This window comes from Lissotriton helveticus, chromosome 7 (assembly GCF_964261635.1).
Source record: "Lissotriton helveticus chromosome 7, aLisHel1.1, whole genome shotgun sequence".
Lineage (NCBI taxonomy): Eukaryota > Metazoa > Chordata > Amphibia > Caudata > Salamandridae > Lissotriton > Lissotriton helveticus.
In genome coordinates this window covers 468,582,158-468,605,545 of record NC_136068.1, presented here as the reverse complement: position 1 = coordinate 468,605,545, position 23,388 = coordinate 468,582,158, and positions in this window count along the sequence as shown.

Sequence of the window (23,388 nt, the reverse complement as noted above, 5' to 3'; positions counted from 1 at the left end):
TCTCTCCACACCGACGGCACACCAGCCACTACTGAATGAGACATTTTCTCTTCCGCCAGTCAGTACCTCACATTACTTTTCTGTGTATCTAATCTCTTTACGGAAAAATGTACTATTCAAGTTCAAAGCCCTTTTGTGGTCACAACCCCTTCACAAAATCACTGGGCCGGCAACTGCAAGAGAGTTTTCTTAATGTACATTAGCCTTTCCGTAATTTGGGCAAGTTGAAAAATGATTTCTGACTCGTAAAAGGACTTTTGCCATCCTTTCCAAATTGCAATAGGAGTAGCCATGAAAGGGCATGCACCTTCTCTTTCCAATTCTGAGAGGAATGTATCAGTGTTTTTACTGTAATTTCAGTCGTAAAGCCTTGATGAATTAGCGACCTCTAAGTTGGAGTGGTAAGTGATTCACAAAGGAAAAGGAGCCCACTTTGCCCCTTTTACCTCGAAGTTGTAATGATCTTTTTATCTTAAGGAAACTCCTTAAAACTGAACTTTTTGCTGCTTAACTCTCTGCTGGCTTTGCTCTAGTACTGCTCAAGTGTGGAGATACCCCTTTGTGGGTGATTTAGGCGCTTTATAAGTTCTTAAGCATCAAACATTAAACTCTTAGGATCCCTTCCTTTTTGAAAATGTGTTGGCAGTCTCGGGAGGGAGTAAGCAGTGGCCCCCTGTTGCTTTCTGGAGTAGACTGCTCGAGAAGAGCCCAAAGATGGTGTCTAAGTTTCCGATGAGAGAAATCTACACCATATTTCACACTGAAATACCCGAGCTACGGGATCAGCATGATGTTGTTACTAGGCCAAGGGTAGAGGCCCGTTTTCAAGAACAGTGGGTTTACACTCCCTGGAAAAGGGGTGACATTTTATCCCTCAAGACTCAGTTGCCTGATCCTAGAAAAAACCCGACAGCATATTATCAAGAATTGACTGAGGCTGCATCCTCGCAGGTTAAGACTCTTGTGGATATTAAAATGTTCTTTGGTTTGTTGTTTCCGGTTGATATTTGGTTTGGTTTGGGAACTGCGTTCTTCCAACCTCGCACTGGCTGAAACCCCACGCATCCGCAGGTCCAGATCAGGCGGAAGATCGTTTGACCACATCGCAGCCAAGACCTGGAATGAGCTACCGGCAGATATCAGAGGTGCCCCCTCCCTGAACACCTTCAGAAGACCCTGAAGACCTGGCTCTTCGGCAGAATGGAGTGGATCACGGCTTGAATGGAGCGACATACCCCCTTCCTCAGCACCTTGAGACCCTCATGGGTGAGTAGCATGCTTACAATTTCCTGACTGATTGATTGATTGACTAGTGCATGCACAAGATCATGTTGTGGAATTGGGGGGGACCTGGGATCAAATAAAGGCATGGTATCAGGAGAGGAAGCTTGGTGAGAAGCCTAGAGCGGAGATACTTGCCTTGCCAGGCAGTATTATCACGTATATGTATTCTCTCATCCCGCCGAGAAAGGTAGATTAGGACAAGCTCTCAGCTTGTCATCAGAAGAAAGACGAGAGTGTGTGATATTTTTTAACTCAGTTTGAAGATGTATTTCTGGATTACAGTGGGCAGGATTTGTCTGTCGACGGAGGTGTTCGATTGTTTGTTAATAGGTTTGTTTTGAATTTACTTCTGTAGATCATGACTCGGTTGCAGGCTTCTGAAAGTATTTGGTCCACTTCTTCCTCTTCTGATATTTTGAACATGGCAAAGTATTGTGAGCATAGGGAGAATGAGGACAAGGAGAAGATGGAGAAAAAGTATTAAGACTTGTAAACGAAGGTGTTGTTGCAGCAGGCTTCTAGGGGGAATGGTAGGGGACATGGTGGGTCGGACCGGAAGCTTCCACGTACTAGTCAGAATACTACGCCTGCAGGGCCAAATCAGTGTGCATATTGTAAGGAGGAGGGACATTGGCATAGCGAGTATCCAGTGTTGTTGCAGAAAGTCGCAGCCCCTAGAGGATGAGGTTCTCATGGACGGGGTCGTTGAGCTGGTGGACAGGACAGGGCTCAGAATGCCGCAGCCTCACAGTATTGTCTGGATAGTAACTACTCCGATGAAAATAGGGGCGAACACTATTATCATGATGACTATGACATGGACGAGGTGACATGAATGTCTCACAGCTAGCAAAGCCAGGGACAGAGTGAGGGACCAGTTCAAATACCTGTAGATCAGCGTGGTCCTTACGTTCCTGCAGATTTTCATGGCTCAGCTAAGGAATTTTTGGTGGATACAGGTGCAATGAATAGCTCTATTTCTCATTCATTGGTCCCCAGGGCAGCTCTGTCTGGCCATAATAATGGTTCGGTAGGTCTTTCTGGTGTACCGGTTGTGAGCCCCATTTCCAAACCTCTTACACTGACTATAGGTCCTATCAGTGTGGATTCGCCATTTTTGTTGACGTTCAATTGCGGAGAAAATGTGATGGGTTAGGATTTGTTAAAGAAGTTGAATGCTACCATTTATTGCTCCCCGGCAGGTGTTTACAGACAATTGGCCCGAATGTGGTCAGTGCTAAACAGTGTTTGTCCAAAGATGCGCAACTCTCTGTTGAATTTAAGGATGTGCCACCCACTTTGTGGGCAACAGGTGACACAGACGTAGGACTGTTACAGATATCGCCAGTTTCTATCAAAGTTAAGGAAAATGCTATTTTGCCTCGTATTCCTCAGTACAAAATATCGCAAGCAGGGGAGCAAGCCTTGTTGCAAATCATACAGGACTTGATTAAATCAGGAGTTGTTGAAGAGACGACGACTGATATGTGTAATAGCCCTATTCTTCCCATTCTTGAGAGGGCACCTTCGGGTTCTTCTGAAGATGATGCAGATGTTTATTATTTTGTGATTGACTTGCGCAAAGTTAATAAAATAGTAGTTCCTCAGTTCCCGGTGGTCCCTGACATTACTGCTCTTCTGATGATGATTCCTTCTACTGCTAAATTGTTTTCTGTCACTGACCTAAAAAATGCATTCTTTAGTATTCCGGTAAATTCAGACATCATGTACTTGTTCGGTTTTACACTAGCTGGAAGAAGCTTTAGATTCTGTTGCGCTCCTCAGGACTATAATGACAGCCCTAGGATATATAGTCAAGCTTTAAAAGCCCAATTGGACTCCGCTGCGCTGCCTTCAGGTAATGTATTGCTCTAATATGTAGATGATCTTCTTATCGCCTCTGACACTGAAAAGGGTTGAAAAGACAGTACGCTAAATTGATATTGCAATTGGCATACCCCGGACATAAAGTGTCCCTTTCCAAATTTCAATATTGTCGACAGGAGGTCCCTTACCTAGGTCACCTACTGACGAAGGAGGGTAGGAGATTGACACCTAAGCGCATCAGTACCATTGTTAAAATGCCTATTCCTCAAACTCAAAAGGATGTGTGAGCTTTTATTGGCATTACTTCCTATTGTCGTCAATGGATCTCTAATTATTCGTTATTAACCAAACCTCTGCTCGCACTAACCACTAAAGATGTGCATGAACCCTTGCCTTGGACGCCTAAATGTCAGCAGTCTTTTGAGCAATTAAGAGTTGCGCTTTGCTCTGCACCTGTGCTAGGTACGCCCGATTATGCAAAGCAGTTCGTGCTGTACGTACACGAGTCGGCTGGTTGTGCGCTTTATTTTTAACAAAGGCCTTTGGAGGTAAACAACGGCTGTGTGCTTATTCTTCTGCTCTTCTTGACCCTGTCGGAAGAGCCCTCCCAAGCTGTCTAAGAGCAGTCACGGCTGTGGCCATCTCTGTGGGACAATCAGTTGGACTTGTGCTTGATACTGACCTCACAGTAATGACGCCCCATGCTGTGGATGCCCTTTTGAATAAGACCAAGACGCAGCACCTCACCAGTGCTCGTCTGACCGGTTATGAGCTAACTCTTTTTGCACAACATGTCATGATTAAAAGATGTGCCACTCTGAACACAGCCACGTTATTACCCGTCCCTTCTGAGAATGAGGAAATTGACATACATGATTGTATCTTCCGGATGGAGGAAGAGATGAAAGGACGGGTAGACCTGACTGATATTTGTTATCTGACCCCCAAGGGGAGCAATATGTTGAAGGCTCTTGTTTTAAGTGACCAGATGGCACTACAACTACAAAATACGCAATCACAACACTGCGCGCGGTAGTTGAGATGTCACGAGTTCCCTATAAGTTGGCCCAAGCTGCAGAGCTCATTGCCCTTATTCAAGCCTGCTAGTTGAGTGAGGGACTAGCTGTTAATATTTATACTGACAGCCAATATGCCTTCGGAGTCTCCCTTAATTTCGTGCAGCTCTGGGCAGAGAGAGGGTTCCTCATTTCCCATGGGATAAAGATCCAACATGGCCCTCTTATACATAGGCTTTTGTCTGCTATGACACTCCCCAAGAAATTGGCAAGAGTGAAGTGCCGCACCCATAAGAAAATAACTGATAATGTGGGTAAGGGGAACGCCTCTGCAGTTCAGACACCCAAGGAGACAGCTTGAACAAAGATGAAAAGAATGTTTGTAGCAGGGCCCACTAGGTGGGTGCCCGAGGTCACCATGCTTGAGGATACACTGGAGAATGTTAAGGATATATAGCGTGAGGCAACAATACAGGAGTTAGCAATATAGCAGGAATGTTTGAATGAGGAGGAGTGTTGGACTGATAAGTCAAGAAAACAGAGATGGATGCTACCAGATGCATATGTTTTTCCAGTAGTCACCATGGCATACGGGCCAGCTCATATCAGCGCTAAAGGTATTTGCAAGTTGTTAGACCCTGTATGGCAAAATGATAAAATCCCAAAGACGGCTGCTCATTTAGTAAAATATGATATGGTGTGCATGATGCACAATCCTGGGAAAAGTACCCCTACGCCACCTGGTATTTTTCCACCTCTTACTTTCCTTTTCGAGGTCCTTCAAATTGACTTCATCGAAATGGATCGAGTCAATAATTTGAAATATGTGTTGGCGGTTGTTTGTGCATTCAGTAAAAGGGTTGAGGTTTATCCCACAAAAGAAAAAACAGCCATGGCGACTGCAAAAATACTCTTGAAAGATTTTTTTCCTTGCTTCTGCTTGCCCCGTTTGAGCTGGAGTAAAAAAGGAAGTCATTTCAATGCCAAGGTTATTCAGCTAGTTTGCGAGAGACTACACATCAGACAAAAGTTTCATGCTGAAAACCACCCCCAGCCGCCGGTTTGGTTGAGAAGTACAATGGTACTCTCAAACTGAAATTGGCAAAGAATCAGGAGACCACAGGGTTAAAGTGGCCAGATGCTTTGCCATTAGCCCTTTTGTCCATAAGAACAACAACACATTCTAGGACAGGATTGTCACTCTACAAGGTCGTGTTTGGACACCCAACAAATTTCTGGGGACAGACTATCTATATGAGTTAACTAAAAGTCTGCATTCTGTTCACCAACAGATCCAAGACTCCCTGCCGCCAGTACCCAAGGGGCCAGGACATGATATTCGGCCTGGTGATTTAGTTTTGGCAAAGAACTTTCAACGGAAAAAGAGTTTGAAGCCCCACTGGAAGGGACCAGTTCAGGTCCTCCTTTCCACCTGCACAGCGGTAAAGGTCACCGGCCGAAAGAACTGGATTCATGCGCAACCCTGCCGCAAAGTGCCTCTACCCTTACCCTACGATCAGTGGGTCAACGAAGGAATCGGAAACTCGGAATGGGAATAAGTCCCACGATTCGTCCCCTTTTCAGATGCCAAGCTCACGTGGACCCAAACGATGGCCGAGAATAATGAGGTGCTAAATGCGGCAGTGCCCCCGGAGATCAAGGCCATTCAAGAGCCCCTTAACACTGGCCTTTCTGTGTCTTAGCCCCTTTTTACTGACGCATATGTGCCTGGAGTAGCTAGGTACAATTTGCACCCCGACGGAGGAACAGTGCACCAAAGAAGAAGTCAGATTAGTAGGGATGGACTGCGCAAGTCAGGGTCTACTTTGCCCATAGTACCAACAGTAGGTTAGGGAAAGGTGAGATTGGTGCCTTGTTCGGATATTGGACAGGATAGATTGAATGTGCTCCCTTGGAGGGGGCACATTATCTTGGACAACGTGGGATTTATCGTGAGCTAGGACTGAGCAGCTCCACCACCGGTGCTCAAGCGCGCCAATCTTGATGAACAATAGGAGTCTACCAGTGAGGCTTGGATTGACACTGGGAACACTTGCCCCTTTTTTGTCATCAGTTCTATTGCATTCTCTTTCCTTTGCTTTACAATGTATCCGTTTGGTTGGCCCATTACTGAGGAAGAACAGTCATTTGCACCTCCGCGCCCAGAGTGGGGTTGGCCCACAAAAAGTAAAATAGTTTTTGCATCAATAATTGCCATTGCATTAATATTTGTGTAGGGAATATTATGGTTCTTGGAGGAAAAGTATTCTGTACGCTCTTGGGTTGGGACAACACCTGTTCCCCCTGAACACGTTTGTTATTTTGGCCCCTCACAAAGGGGAGCACCGAAAGACTTACACAGATGATGTCTTTAGATAAATGTTGCCTCAAGCTCATGATGTGTCTAACAACAAATTGTTGGGTATGTGGATTGCTCTCCTCAGTTACTCACAAATGTGATAATTTGTTGTCCATGCCTTTGTCATACCGAGGAAGTTGTGAGGGATGGTTTGAATTGTTTGTCATGGTACACTACCATTTTCACCAGTCCACTCAGGTTATGACAGCTGCTGATTCTCGCACTGTGGTTGATTATATATGTTTTCATCATTTTACTCCTATAGGTATGGCAGGTCAAAACATCTCTGAAACTTTGTCCCCAGACTCCTGTATAAGCAAATATGATAAGATGAAGAACAATTCATGGTTTCGAATGGAAATGGCCGATTTCGAGATGTTTAACACCTCTGAGTATTTCCAATCTTTCCAAGATCGTAATGTCACTAAGGACAAACCAATACCTGTGTCTGTGGTCAGCTAAACAGCTGCCTTTTGTGTCCAGGGGAAGGGGGAGATAGAGGTGGGGGAAAGTAGATGCAATTTTACCTACTCACTCAGCACGATCAATAGTCCTCCTCTGATCATACCCCTAAACGTCTATTTTGTCTGTGGATCCCAAGCTTATTTCTGGCTTCCAAGGTTTTAGTCTGGCAGGGGTACCCTCTCTTTTCTTCTTCCCCCGGTGTATGTTACTCCGCCCAATTACCATAAAGATCACCAGTTGCAGCGTAGGAATGTATACTTACCCCGAGTCAGAAGGGCAATTGACACAAAGGATATAGGTCAGGCAGATACCGCCTTACAACGATTTGAGGATGCCATGAAGGGTTTAGTACCCTTTTGAGGCCCCATGTCTAATAGCCATAACATTCATCGGTTAACTAGGGTTGTTGAAGGGGTTATTATTACGACAGCTGGTATACTGAAAAACATCACTGCTGAGCTCCAGGCCACGAAGTTAGTTACCTTACAAAACCAGATGGTGCTAGACATCATCCTTGCTAATCAGGGAGGGGCCTGTCGCATTATTGGCAGTAGCTGCTGTGTGTACATACTTAACCACACCCCCAATGTATATGTTGCCATACAGAAATTGCATAGACTCTCATCTGACATTCACCAGGAAAATGGTACTTCGACCCTATATGGGTGGTTATGGGATATGTTTACGTCCTGGGGCTGGAAGATCCTTGCTTTCCAAGCTGTGGTTACTGGTATTTTTCTCATGTGTTGCCTCTGCATACAATGTTGCTCTTATTGTGTTGCCCTTTTCACCTCAAAGCAGAAGACGCCCATCCATGATACCAATGCTGTGATTATGATGCAGAAGGAAATAGATAGCTTTATGCAGATAGACATGGGTATATTTGAGGACTCATCTTCCCTTTATGCTGAGTAGATGGATTGTTCTGAACTCTGAAGACCATCTGTTATATACATGCTATGTTACTCTCCCTATTTTCTCAACTTAAATTGGTTAGCTTCTGCTAAAGGGAGGGTTGGTTGCAATGAAAACATTACGCATTAGTTTTGCTAGCATATTACTTTATGTAAAGTTAGCATTTGCTGCACCATTTTTAAGTTGAGCTGTTATTTTGAACTGTGATCAAAACTAACCCTAGCTTGCTGAGAAATGTCTCCTTATGTTTTTTTCTTTTTCTCAAGGTTTAAATCTGTCTTTTACTGAGTACATTGTCCTCATTAGCACATACCTTTCCCACTAGATAGAGGCCTTCTCCCACCAGCCCAGCCGTGGGCACTGGCAGACCAACCTTCAATTACAGATGGCGTGTACCCAGCCTTAGAGTTGAAACTTTTCCTACTGTACCTCTTTGTTTTATCTGTATGGGGATTGAATTTTCCATTCTGGGTTGTGCCTTCATTTGTTTGAAATTTATTTAATTTACTTTTACGCTGGCTGACGTCAGTCCCTCTGCAGCAATCCAAGGAGGCTGGTCAGACCGTACTCCACTTGAGTGTACCTTGAATAAAATATCTTTGCTTTGTATTCTCTACTGTTTGACCAACTCTTCATTTGTGTGGAAGGCTGAGAGGTGGTCATGAGTGACCTGGGTGACCCTAATCGGGTCACTTCCTTTACCATCACCTCAAAAAGCACACTTTTTAGTACTAGATTGAATGCAGCCCTCATGTCCATAAAGGCTACATACAGATGCTCATTTGTAATAGTGATGTACTTCCAGCAAATGGTCATGAAGCAGAATATCTGATCTAATGTCCCTATGTGCCCTTGAAACCGCGCCTGAAAGTGTGTTAGTACCTTATGATCATCGATCCATGCATCTATATGAATTAAAACTTGACAAGAAAATATACATCTAATCATTTATTTCCTGTTCCATATTACATTCATAACATTCTGAAGATCTAGAATCAGATTTAGAATTCAAATCATCATTAATCAATATTTTAAGATGGGAAGATGGGACTGTACCCTGCCCCTGGCTAGGTTAGTGACCAGGATAGGTACAGACTCAGACATGGACATAGATTTCAGTGCAAATGATCAACACAGTTTCTTACATCTTCATTCCTCATGCTCTGTAATGTATTTTTCTCTTGAGGAAACATCACTGAAAGCACATCTATTAGCTATTCTATGCAAACCTTTAACACGTTCACGGATGTAATCGCTTTGTTCTTGTATGCCTAGAGAAACGTTTGGAATACATGTGCAACATTCTGTGCCCATAATAGCACAAACTTCACCTTTGACATTGAAGACAAAATCAGGAGCCATTCTTTGGGAGCCATTCTGTTCTGTGCAATCATAGTTTGTTGATCCACTAATTGGTCAGGGTACAACAGTAAGGCAATTTCTGCTGTTTTTGATATTTCTTCCAACAGTTTGAAAATTGGCATATCTCATGGATCAATAGTCCCACTCCATAACTTGAGATCAGTATAGTAAGGAACTGGGAAGTATCTGAAGTGTCTCTGGGCTGTTATGCCCAGCACGAGGAAAGGTTAAAATTCCGGTTGTGCTGCTCCAGAATTTTCAGGACATTTTTTACTTTGCAGAAAGAATGATTTCCCAGAAGCAGGCAGCAAGCTCAGTATGATTACTTTGTGCCTACCTTCCTCCAGACACTATCACGAAGCAAGACAAACAAGCAGGCTTGGGATTGGCTAGATCTATTGAGGGATTATGTATCTGGGAGGCTACTCAATACCATAGGTGCATGCCGTAGCCATGGGCAACAGGAGAAGCTGCATTCTAATGATAACTTTGTGGTGCAATGGTAGGTGCAGGGCCACTGAGGGGGGGCACTCAGGACACGTGTGGTTCACAGGACAAAAGGGATGGTCACAAGCACATCAAATTCCAGGCACTGTGTTGCTTTGGCTAGCAGAAGCACTTTGGATTGTAGATTCAGTAGTGCTTTAGGTTGCAGGCCGAGTGGCTCTCAGTTTGGTGGTCTGCATGGATTTCAACAGGTAGTTTGTGGCACTTCATACTGTGGTCATGGTGAGCAGGATGAGGTATAAGCTTCACAAATAGAAACAAAAGGAGGAGTACCACCAAGTGGAATCAGAGATTCCTAATGGGGTGTGTGGTTGAACAAAAGGAAGGAATTCTCCTTTTGTTAAAAACCCCTCACTCACCACCTAGTGGTGACATGCTTCATCATCGGGGTCCACCCTAATGACCTAGCGCCATCATGGTGTGCTACAACACCTGATTACAGTGGAGCAGGTTGTGAGTGAAGGTGCATGAACAAAAAGGTGTGTTAAAAATTGTCCTGGTTTAACTTGGGAGAAATAAAACTTTATTTTCAAGCAACTGCACAATGTTAAAAACAATAGCGTGATAATGTGAGGGTGATTATGAGCCCGTGTATCTCTATGTGTATCTGGTCTACATGTTTCAACCGTGAAGGTAATATTTAACCAGGTTTTCTTCAGGACCAAAATCCAGGGAAGTGGACGGTCTGCGCCCCCTAAAAGACGCACCCAATCCTACCCCCTGGAACCAAAGAGGCAAAAATATGCCTATGGTGTCAGCTTGTACCGCAATGGGTAAGCATAGAAAAAGCAGATCAAAATACTCTCATTGGGGTATTTATAGACATCGTAGGGCAGGGGAAGGATTTCCTCTGTATGAAACGTATTAGTTTTGATGTGAGGCTCCTGGCCGATAACCTACTTCTGTCCGCTGCCCTGCCCTACGATGTCTATAAATACCCCAATGAGAGTATTTTGATCTGCTTTTTCTATGCTTACCCATTGCGGTACAAGCTGACAGCATAGGCATATTTTTGCCTCTTTGGTTCCAGGGGGTAGGATTGGGTGCGTCTTTTAGGGGGCGCAGACCGTCCACTTCCCTGGATTTTGGGTCTGAAGAAAACCTGGTTAAATATTACCTTCACGGTTGAAACATGTAGACCAGATACACATAGAGATACACGGGCTCATAATCACCCTCACATTATCTCGCCATTCTTTTTAACATTGTCCAGTTGCTTGAAAATAAAGTTTTATTTCTCCCAAGTTAAACCAGGACAATTTTTAACACACCTTTTTGTTCATGCACCTTCACTCACAACCTGCTCCACTGTAATCAGGTGTTGTAGCACACCCTGATGGCGCTAGGTCATTAGGGTGGACCCCGATGATGAAGCATGTCACCACTAGGTGGTGAGTGAGGGGTTTTTAACAAAAGGAGAATTCCTTCCTTTTGTTCAACCACACACCCCATTAGGAATCTCTGATTCCACTTGGTGGTACTCCTCCTTTTGTTTCTATTGATAATTACCCAGGGGTACAGGAGTACTCCCCGTTCACTGAATGTGAACAGAATCCCTTGCTCTCTCCCTTGTTAGTTCGTATAAGCTTCACCACCAGGTCTGGGGTGAAGATTTTATTTGCGAGAAATTCACTTGGATCCAGTGCTTTATTTCTCAAATAAAGAGTGCTGGTTCCAAAATCACTGCTTAAAAGCTCACGATCAGCACAAATGAATGGCAGTGCGCCAATGACCAAGGTGGCAGGGTCCAGAATCAACCCAGGGCCTCTTAATTCCTCTGCCTTGAGCTCCCTGTCCCTTTCACTCTTGCAGATTATGAATTTCTCCCTTCGTGAATGTTTTCCATTGTTTTCGTTCTCCTTCTTTAATGTTCTGTGTTTTACCTCTCTCTCGGGAAATGTCTGATGAGGAAAAATAAGTTCTGGTCCCCAAAAGTGAGTGCCGGTGGTCCTCACAGGCAGCCAGCAGCTCAAGTTAAGCACTTCCTGGATCCGGTCTCGTAGAATGTTGGGCCACGAATGCCCAGTGTCTGCACATATGTACATATTTTTCTTTTCAAAGTCCCAGTGTAATTTTCAAGAGGATTCGTGGCAATAAACGGACTGCTAATGTTATTTAGGCCCTAACATTTTTCACAATTCATAAAGTACAGAGGATGCAAATTGTGTTCGTTGGTCACTTCCAACAGAGGGAGTTAGAACCTTGAGGTGAAATCTTCAGTGCATTTCCTTAGCTACAAGCTACAGTAATAGAGACAACTGGGGTACAAGGATAGGTTTCAATCAATCCACACAAGATGCACACTACAACTAGAGCATAGCCATGAGAATAACATTGAGGAATTTGAATTAAATGTATTTGCGCATGGAGGGCAAAAGAACAGCGGGAGTGGTCTTTTTTGACAATATTACTGGTACTGACAGCTTAGACGTTGCACAGGTATGACAATAGTTGGACCATGGAAGGGAAATAGGGAGCAAGCCAGTGGGTATCTGTGGCACGAATCATGCCATCTCAACTAAGATGGTATAATCGGGCTAACTATGGAAGCAGTCTTCAGAGAGCAACCACTCTGACTTGCTTGCCACTGTGGTCTCTATTAAAATTATACAACAGCAACCAGGGCAAAAGATTAATGAGCAGTGTGTTTCTTTTGGCAGCCATGATCTTGCACTAACACATCCAAAGAAAAGATTCCCCTCTCCTGGCACTACATTGTGAAAGGTTTGGCATGATAGGACAATCCTAAAGTGGCTGCACAGGCCAGTGCTTGTTCAAGGATGCAAATGCTTGTTGGGCCTCTAAAGAAAAAGGCAACGGTTCAGGGTGTCTATCATAGTATAACCTTGGCACAGTTTGCCCATGCTAGCATGTTCCAAGTCCTACAGTACCCCACAATCCTGAAAAGAGTGCTTACCTGTCAATATATTTAACTAGCATAGTTCCTTCTAGAAAGCCAATGGTGTACATATAGTTCTTGAGTTCCTGTGACAAGACAAAACTCTTTTATCTCTGAGGCAATCAAGAACTTGACAATGAGAAAGCAACTAATATTGGCTAACGGGATGTAAGGAACAGAGAAGAAAGCAGACCAAATTCATTACCATAAACCATGAGACAGTCTCTAGTATCTATGACTTGGTAAAACATGAAAACTCAGTAGTACAAACTTATTTATGACATGTAAATCCTGTACAAAAGGAAAGTCTTCTTTAACATGTTTTCTGATGATAAAATATCTGTATTAAAATAGTTATATCACCAATGTTTCCAGTAGCCTCCAAAATCCGTTTCAGCAGAAAAGCAATTACCAGGTGGATCCCTGTTCTCATCAGTATATTGTGTGGTATATGGGAGCTTTTTCGTAGGATTTCCCCTACTTTTTACAGGTTCACCAATTTCAATCAGTCACATCAGTAGAAAATGTGGATCTTAGAGTGAAACAAACTTGATCAAGCACATCAAATTGTGATTGCGGTGAAGGTTTTCCAGTATTCTGTTTCACAGGAATCATTTCCCACAGAAAACACGCAGAACTACCAGAAGTGGGACTTTCAAATTGAAATCATAACCAGTATAAAACACAGTACAATTCACTTTGCAGAAAAGAGCAGTCTGCGGGATGCTGGCAGATGAGATCGCGCTCAAGAGAGCAGCTTGCTGGTCTATAAATTGACCCAAAGAGATAGACACGGGATAAATAATGTAGTAAGTAACATATGTTAGGAATAGCATCTACATCAATGTGTCCACCTCAGAGGAGTAGTGAGAGAAATGTGTAAGGTTTTTAGAGCATATCTGCTACCACCAGTATGAATAATGTACAAGAGGGCTTCCATTAATGGCTCATTGTGTGTACGCCTCCATCTGATCTACAGGGATTAAAGTATTTACAGAGCAGTTACCTTCAATCGGGCTGTCCTAAAAGGGAGGGTATTGATTTTGTGGAAGAGAAGTGAATGCAGATTTCTTAGGCTGGCCAGGAAAATTCTAGGGTACAATGCCCAGACCTCCCACCTTCCTGTCCACTGTCCCCTCAGGAATCACATAGTCATTTCATTCCTCCCTGGCCCCTCCCCATACTGTTTACTGAAATACTGTATGTGAAAAGACATTCGTTTCGTCTCAGGGGATACCTTCATTTGTTATTCCACAGCTATGCAATTATTTGCAACTGAAACCAGTTCCAAAAGATGCTTAGTTTGTCACCCAATACATATTGTTCTGATTTGTTCCTGTACCTCTGGCAATAACCCTTAAACTAATGCTGCTTCGTGAGCGATTTCCTTATCTCTATCAATATCAGTGGTTTTTCCTTTCTAATGTTTGCATTTATTAATCTTTGTCCAATCAGTTTTAACAGAACATATTTCAGCAATAACATTCAACAAGTGCATTTCTGGCAGCAATGGGAGCAACTCCCTCAATGGGCTCATGTTGCGGCCCATTTACTTTCTCTAACAATCAGTCTTTAACTCACCTCACATGACTACAACCAAAAATGATTGCGATCAGAACCTATTAGATTTATAGCATTCAAAAACAATTTGCAATTCTTCTGAAGACTTTAGAGGTTTGCCACGTATTTTAGGGAATTGTTGGGCGATGTTTAGGAGATTGGATATAGACCAGGGAATATGAACGGTGACTCGGCCTCTAGTTCTGGACCTGGGTACTCTCTGAGTAGTACAAGGGCCCTGGTTGCAAATGCGAGAAGTCATTTGAGTCATCACTGTCTTCCTTACTAGCTGAGATACCAAGTTATTTTAGTCGGGTGCTCTTTAAAGCTATCTCACTCTTCAACCACCAATCATCCTTAGACTTTCTTGAGCAATAGTCTGCCTGTAAGCCCAACAACTTTGGTGCATCGCTTCGGAGGGTGAGGTGTCAAGTGAGATCATATCAGGGTACCAAGCAGCGGCGGCTCCTCCGCTAAGGCGGAGGAGTGTTGCCCCACTGGTCTATAAGCAGTAAAAAGGAAAAATAAAATTATAATAACAGAATGTTTTTATCCCTTTATTTTTACTATAATGGACTGGAGCCAGGTTAGGGCAGGGCAGGGCTGGGATCGTTTCAGAGAGAGGAGTGTTTGGTGTGCCTGAGTACGCATGATGGTTTGAACGGCTATCTTTTGCTTGCCTAACCATCGTGAGCACTTAGCATGTTCTCCATCTGTGTTGCATAGCCTGGGTGGAAAACCTGCACAGGCTCCAACCCCCTGTATGAACGCTGAACCACGGCGCTCAGACCAATCAAGAGACACTGCTGTTTGTATCATGCTAATGTCAGCAGCATTGCGATTGGCCCAGGGAGTCTGGAAGCATGGGTGCTGGCGGAATTGAGGATGCGCAGAAGACGGAGGAAAAGCAGTAGCTGTCGGCCGGCGGAAAGCAGGTAAGTCTTCTTTTAATTTTCTTTTTTTTTTAACCCCGCCACCATTCCCTGACAGCCACTACGGGTGGCAAGTGGTGTTTTGTTATGTCAGCCTTTCAACCTGCTCCTGTGTCATACTATCGCTTGCCGCATTTTCTGAAATCATCGTGCTCATTGCTCTCAATTGTGTGGGATTTACCGGTGCCCCTCCTACCAGCCCATTAAATAGTATTTTTCTGTTCCCATGTGCTCTTTGGAGTGTATCCCTGGCATCTCCTGTTGGTATGGAGAAACTCAACATCCATTATATGAGCCCTAACTCTGTCCCTGAAGTGTATAATTTGTTATCTCATTTTCTTATGGATTTCTTTCAATCACCACACCTAAGATTCCTAATTTGGTTTGATGACTTCATCATATTAAAAGTTAGAAAGACTACTCATTTTTCTGGACTGGGTTTATGCTTAGGATCTTTCAATCATTTATTAAGGTTTCCCAAGTGCTCATTGTTAAAGGGTTTTTTCTTCTGGAAAATAGTTCTCATCATCACCACTAGTGTGCATAACCCAATCTTCAGTGTACCTACAGGTGCTTTACCAAACTGGTGGTGTGTCGCATGGGTGGGAGCCCCTTTTCTTAAGGCTTTCTCCAGGTCTGAGTTATATGGCCTCAACTTCCCTTGTGCACCCCCAGTCATAACCAGGCCCACATCTAGGTGCCTGTCTTATGCCGCAGCTCATCCCACGAAGGTGTTGGGATAGAAGGATAAGAAGGTAAACGGTCAGTCTAACAGCCCTTCCTGTCTGTATCTCATGCAGGGAGGTTGGAAAATGTATTATTGACGCCCACGTGCAGCTTCATAAACAGTATTATCCATCCATCACCTGCACAGACAAAAATATTTGTTTCAAACACAGCCACCGCAAAGTTAATACACATAATCAGTCTTTACATTTCATACATTTTAAAGCGTGCTGACACTGTCTGCTCCGATCAGTCAGTCAAGTGACGGGCCGTTCTGTACTCACGCGCCCCATGGAGAATTCGCCATCTTACCTTTGGGCCTGGGGCTGTTGCATGGCTTCCGGTTCGATCTCCATCACGAATCCGGCGAAGCGTAGGCTCTTTTGGGCCTACCCCGCCAAGACTGTTAATGAAACTCCACTCACGCGCCAATTGAAGCTTAAAAGGGATTATCAACAAAGAGTCAAATGACTAGCCGGCCAACAAGAGGGACCCCCAGCAAACAGAATTCGGAGCATGCTACCTAGGCAAAGGCAAGACACAATTTAAGGCTGTGGATTGCCATCTTTTGCCTCCGTCTCCACCTGTAGCAAATCAACCTCTCACTTTGGTTTGGTAAAGTGCCAGATGCACACTGTGACCTCACATACTCTGGCAAAATCACACCTGACCTGGATATCTCAAAAAGACATGCATACATGTACACAGTGCAGGGTCGGGCTGAGAACCCAAAGTTGCCCTGGCAATTATGTCAGGCCAGCTTCGTGGGGGGGATGGGGGGTGCTCTAGTGTGCATTGCTGCTTTTGTTACAGTGGACCGATATTGTAGCACCACTGAAAAACCGGTCCCCAGTAAAAAAAACAGCCTCCACCGCTGAAAATACGCCCCCACCCTTCCAGGCTCCCGGGGAAACGCCACATGCCCCCTATGGCCAGGCCGGTCCTGACACAGGGAGAGAAGCGAAAAGACTGCACATTGCCCTGTCCTAGAGAGGGAAGACACATCGAAGCTTCTGCACTGATGCCATTTCGCAGCCTTATATATTTATCACACATGGTAGGAGTTTTATGGAAATTCGCAGAGTAGTAGTTATGGGCCATATGTATCGAACTCTGATTTTGCGATTTTCAAATTGCTATTTTTTGCGAATTGCAATTTGAGAATCGCAAAACGCTATGTATGTAGGATTTGCAAATAATTTAGCAAGTCCTACATATTCCTTAATTGCAAATTGTGAATCGCAATTAAGGAATACCTCCCCATTCATTCCTACGGGCCTAGAGGCCCGTAGGAATGAATGGGAAGACATTCTCAATTTGCAATTCTCAATTTGGGAATCGCAAACTGAGAATGCAATTTCAAGGATGCCAGAGTGTCAAAAGGACACCCTGTTGCACCCTTGAAATGTGCATGTTGCACATGTGGCACACATACATGCCCTAAGGGCATATATGTGCGCCACATGGCACTTTGAAAAATTGGAAAAAATGAATTTTTCAGAGAAATCGCAAATTACCACTAACTTGAAGTTGGTGGTAATTTGCGATTCCTTAAGGCCAAAAAGCACTTTTTCTGTGCTTCTTACATTGCATTTAAGGAATAGCAATTTGCGATTCCTTAAATGCAATCGCAAAATAGGGAATCGCAAATTATTTTGCGAGGCAGTTTTTCTTTCATACATACCATTGAGCCGAATTGCGATTGCAAACGCCGAAATTGCGATCGCAAATTAGAATGATACATATGGCCCTAAAAGGCTTTTCCTTTTTTTTAAAGGTTTTTCACTGTTGATATTCAAAGTCTCAAAAGCACATCACATTTTATAGAAAGGTGAATTTTTTATTTGTCTGCCATTTTTCTGTGTGGAGCAGGCTCAGCCATGTGATACACTGCTTTACCTTGAGCCTGTCCCTTCTGGCTGTTTTAGACGAGCCTGGTGAGCACATCCTCCAGTACTTTCCTTACTGATGACAACAAAGGGTGATGCAATGGAGCGGATGCGTTCAATTGATTCAGCTTGCCTTCTACCGTTAACCGCCATGTCTCTTCTCTTCTCTGAAGAGTCAACTGTTGGTATATTCAGCTCCAGTGGTGAATAAAAGATAGGCTTCATAAAATTCTAAAGTGGAGCTCACAGAAGCCTAGAGTTATAAATTATGCACAGCACCACCAGCAAATGTTTCTTTGAAGCTGCCCATTCCGAGTTATTCATCTGCAAGAGACAAATCAGAAAAAACATTACACACAACTGCTGTGTTTTGACAGACAGGCCCACTCAGAATACTGGCCACAGAAGAATAAGCTGATGGCTATTGATTTTTGTAAAATTTAGAAACAGAAATGTTTCTAACAAAAGGCCCGGTGAAGGACCACAGAATTGGCTGTTCTTCTACTTCCAAGCACATTTATGGAACTCAAAGGGTTGACTCTACTGACTTGGACTTCCACTGGAACTGTAGGCCTCTGCAGACAGACACACAAAGGAGGCTGGCAGAGTCCCAGTTCCCGGAAGTAAGTGCCAGTGTGGCAGATGACACATCCAGATGGCAAATTTTCCCGGTGGAATACTACTCATCAGTTGTAAATTCTCTAGGTGGAATACGACTCACCAGCAGATATCCCTTAAAAATGAAAATGCAGATGTTCTATATAACTGTAGTTACTAGACCAATCAGAATTAACAAGCCGCTCATAATTAGGTCCTATGTGTTCATCCTTTTGACTTTTATATGTGACGGTTCATGTGGAGAACATGCTAAGCGGTGGGTATTGTCTGGTGCCTTATTTACGGACTTTAACATCCTAAGACTCGTGTTTGAATCCCCACTTCCGCCTTTAAATATACTGTTTGGTCACTTGTAAATATGTGTCTTTTGGTCCTGGGCCTCAGTTTCATTGTCAAGAACACTGGTCAAACAAGCAAGTATTACGAAAGGCACAAGAAAATGGGCAAGAGTTAAATTTCATGGGCACTTTAGCAAATCATTGAGAAGTGTGTGGATGCATGGGTGGTCTTGTTTTGACAGTTCTAATATTTTTTTTATGTCCTCATTTCAAACTTGAGATATCAGAAATACTGATGAAATGGCAACAGACTGGGTTTTTCATACTGGTAGTACTGACACTTTGTGTTAACATGTGATATACCACCAGAGTGTCTGGTTTCGTTTCCCTTCAAACTAACTTTAAGACAATTGGAGGCATTATTTGTTTTGCTTTTTGCTTTTTATGCTTCATTGAAAGTTGTTGTTTTATTGTGGAAAGTGAAAAAAGACGTTACTTACATGTAGTGCTGCAGGATTGATATATTTCATAAATTCACATGCTTGAATCACCCCCATCATTGAGGTGATGGTACCACAGTAATTATAAAAAGTAGTGAAAACAGAAAATGTGCACAACAAAACTTAAACAAGTGACATTTTTAACCAATTCACATGTTTCAATAAGAACCAAACTCCAGCCAACCAGGAAGTAGCTCCTGGAGCACTCTTTCCTCCAAGTGCCACCATACCTCATACCTCTCAGCACGAGTGAGAGGTAACATTGATACAGGATTAAATGTGGTGAGCTCCTATCGGGAGGAGGAATAGCCGCATGTGAATCTATGAAAGATAACAATACTGGAGAACTACAGTGTACAGGTAAGTAACTTGGCTTTTCTCCAGTATTGAATCTTTTGTAGATTCAAATACTTGAATGTAATAGCAAGCATTTATTAACTTGACAGGATTTTCTGTAAGTGCAGGTGGGAAGCAGACATTAAAGCAAACATTTTTAAATATATAGAGGAGCTCACCTCACTGAAATAGATGGCAAAGCACTGCACGGTGCACTGCAGCACCATTGCCCGCTAAGACATCAAGGCAGTAATGCCACGTTAACATATGCCTGATACTCCATGTAGCGGCTCTGCAGATGTCTGGTAATGATACTCCAGGGAAAAGAGCAGTAGAAATAGATACCCCTCTCATCAAGTTTGCACTGACTTTGCAGTGTAGAGGATTTCTAGCCTTTTTGTAACAGAAAACTATAGCCACAGAAATCCTTCGAGCTCTACTGCATCTTTTCTTGGTCGGTCACGGCTATTAGAAATTTATCTGTTTTTCTGAACATTTCAGTACTGCAAAAGTAAAGTCTGAGACATTGCTTGATGTCAAGCATATTAAGTGCTATTTCCACTTCTTTAGTACAATTTCGGAAGAAAGACTGAGGAACTATTGGCTCATTCAGATGAAAATTGGATGGGATAAAACGAAGATTAGTCCTCAATATGACTCTGTCATCTCTAATTTGCTTATATGGTTCTATTATGGTAAAAGCTTGAATCTCATTATTCTCCTGGCAGAAGTCAAAGCCAACAATAAAGCCATTTTCCCAGATATATGTTTGAGTGATGCTCTATGGATGGGTACAAATGGGCTCTTCGTCAACTGGACTGTATTTAACTGCCAAGGGATAGGTCGTTCGGAGGATAAGTTCTGAAAAGACCTTTAATGAACTTTTTTACCAGCCTACTAGACCAGAGCAACAATTGTCTTGAGGGTCTCCTAAAACGTGAATCGCCACTATGTGAACCTTGACCAAATGATGATAAAAGCCCAAATGTGCCTGGTATAACAGGAATGCTAAGATGTGCTCAAGTGGAGATGAAGGGGATGCATGCTATTTTGAGAACATCACATATAGAAACTAGACAATTTACCTTTATAATTTGCGTTAGCCGTTTCCACCCTGGACTTTGGCTAAAGTCTTTTTGCAAACGTCTGAAATATTCAATAAGTGGCATTCATTGTTTTCTGGAGATAGGGATTGAGAGATACCAGTGTTGAATGAACAATGTGGCCCATGTTCATTGTCAAGAAACCCAATGTTGATCTGAGTGGATTATGCTGTTGTTCCAATTAGTGAAGCAGCACTGTGTACTAGTATTGTTTAGGCCATGTTGGGGCTGTTAGGAAAATGCAGAACGGCTCTCTTTTCATTTTGTTCAGTAATCTGGGAACTAATGAAAGTGGGGAAATGCATAGGCGAAGATTGCTGTCCAGGCTATAGGGAAGGCATTCCTCCACGACCCCTTCTGATGGTATTTGCTGGCATAAAATCTGCACTTGCGATGGAGATGTTTCCCAAACAAGTCCCAGTTTGGTCTTCCCCAGGATTGGAAACTGACTGTTAGTTGATGTTGCTCTAATTTCCATTTGTGACAATCTCCCAATGCTAGACTTAGAATGTCATCCCACTGATTGTTTATTCCAAGAACATGTTCCACTGTTAGCTTGACATGATGTTTCAGAATCCATTTCCTTATTTTTGGGCTTTCTTGATTAAAGTTGACTTTGTCCCACCTTTCTTGTTCTGGTAGTAAATTGTTGTTCCATGGACCTCCAGATCCTGACATGTGCCCCACTTCCTGCTAGTGATGCATCTGTACATTCTCCTTCTACATCCACCAAAGAATGGCAAACCCCATTTTGGGAGTGATCTGCATGAGGTTTTCAAAAGATTTTTGGCTTTTAGTCCACTGTTTGGTTATTTCTTCCCGGAACAATCTCATGTGTATGCAACAGTTGGGAATTTGGGGAATGCAGGAGGATATTTCCCCCCCAAAAGATTTCCATATTTGAACTAAAGCACACCTTTTTAAAAGTGTATGGGAGGGTGACTAGGTTAATTATTGTTAGCATCCTTTCTTCTATAAGGAAGGCTTTGCATAATATTCTATCTAGAATGCTTTTCTCCTGCTGTGTTGAAGCCAAGATTTTTCCTTGTTTAGCGTTAAACCCAGATCCATAAACAACTGAAGTCATGCTTTTGAGGATATCCTTGCAGTGTGATGCAAAAGATCTTTTATAAGTAAATCGAGCAAATATGGGAACATTAGATGGGCATTTCTTTTCAGACAAGCCATAACTGGGACCATTCAATTGGTGAAAATCAGAGAAGTGGACTTGAGCCTGATGGGCAGAACTTTTGATTGTAATGGTATCGCTTAACCCTAGCTATTTTCAATTTTTTGGGTGGATGGGGATATGAAAATTAGCATCCTGTAGATAAAGGGATTTCATGAAATCTCATTGGTTCATTAATTAGAGGACTTCTAGCAGCATAACTATTCAAAATTATTTTTTATTCAGGAATGTGTTTAGGTGCCAAAGATCGAATATTTGCTTCTATTGTCCAGAATAAAACCAGAATAAAAGCCTGTTTTGTGTCAGATATAAGGAATATTTTATATGGCTTTTTTGGGGGGAGGAGTGAAAGAATCTCCAATTTTATCCGATGAAGTTGTTGATCTGATCTACGACGAGGCAGATATCGAGGTTTGTGAATAAATTCTAAAGCGTAGGCTTGCTGAACTAGGTTCAGCACCCACTGATCTGTTGTAAAAGATCTCCAGTTGTTGAAGTAATTGGAGAGCCTTCAGCATACTTGAAGCGTGAAAATCATGGTAACTGGTGCCTAGAGTCTTGTCCTCTGCCTGACAGTGTAGATTTCTTCCGAGGAGGCTGTCTGGAGTAGACTGCAGATGGTGGTTGTCTGTATTGCTATTGTGACTTGTGAGTAAGGTTGATATTTGGTGGCCTAAAAGTTACCTTCATAGAAAAACTGTCTCTTGCACCTCAAATGGGTTGAACATTACTATGCTGAAGTACTTCAGGGCTGTTGCGGTCTCTGTATCAGATTGTATGACTGAAGAGCATGGTCTTAGTGTTTGCCAAACTAGGCCTCGCCATCGTATGATATGTCCAATATTTTAGCCATACTTCAGGTCTAAAGGAGGTTGCTTTGTTAGCTATCCTTGCCTCCTTAAGACAGCCTGTTGGCAAAATCCGGTAGTGACAACATTCATGGATGTGTCTACAATCACCGTGGCTATTCTCTCAACCGTCTTGAATAAATCACTTTTACCTCATTCCTTTTGTGCTCTGGTAAAATTTTAAGGTAGGCTTCTAGGTTAGACCAAATCTGTCCGTCATATCTGCCCAATACGTCTAGGACATTGAAAGCTCCAAGGGTGGACAGCACCAAAGCCGAAAATGCTTTGCCTACATTTTCCAGGCATCTTCCCTCCTTGTCAGGTGGAGCAGATCAAGGTGAGGAAGGATTTCTAAAACATTTCTGGGAAGCCTGCATGGCCACTAAATCTGAACTTGAAGGTGAGTCAGAGAATTGTCTGGGGCCTTGTATTTTTCATCTAGCCATGGTACAAGTGCCTCCCCCATTGCAGGAGTTTTCTTTTGTTTCAAGACTTCTGTCCATGTGTGGTCTACCATGGCTCTAGCCTTCACTCACTTGGGTGCCAATTCCTTAAAATGATAAAGAAAACAGTCTGATTGTTTTACAGGGATGGAAAAATCAAACCTTTTAGAAGCCCTCTCCAAAAGATAATGGAATCCTCCTATATCACCCAGAGGGAAGTTAGCCACGGTTGGGTAGGCAGGTCTGAGAGTGGTGCAACATAATCATCCCACTCTGTGCCTGCATCAGCTGGAGAGTCCTGTGTTATCTCACACGCCTTGGGTTCATTATTG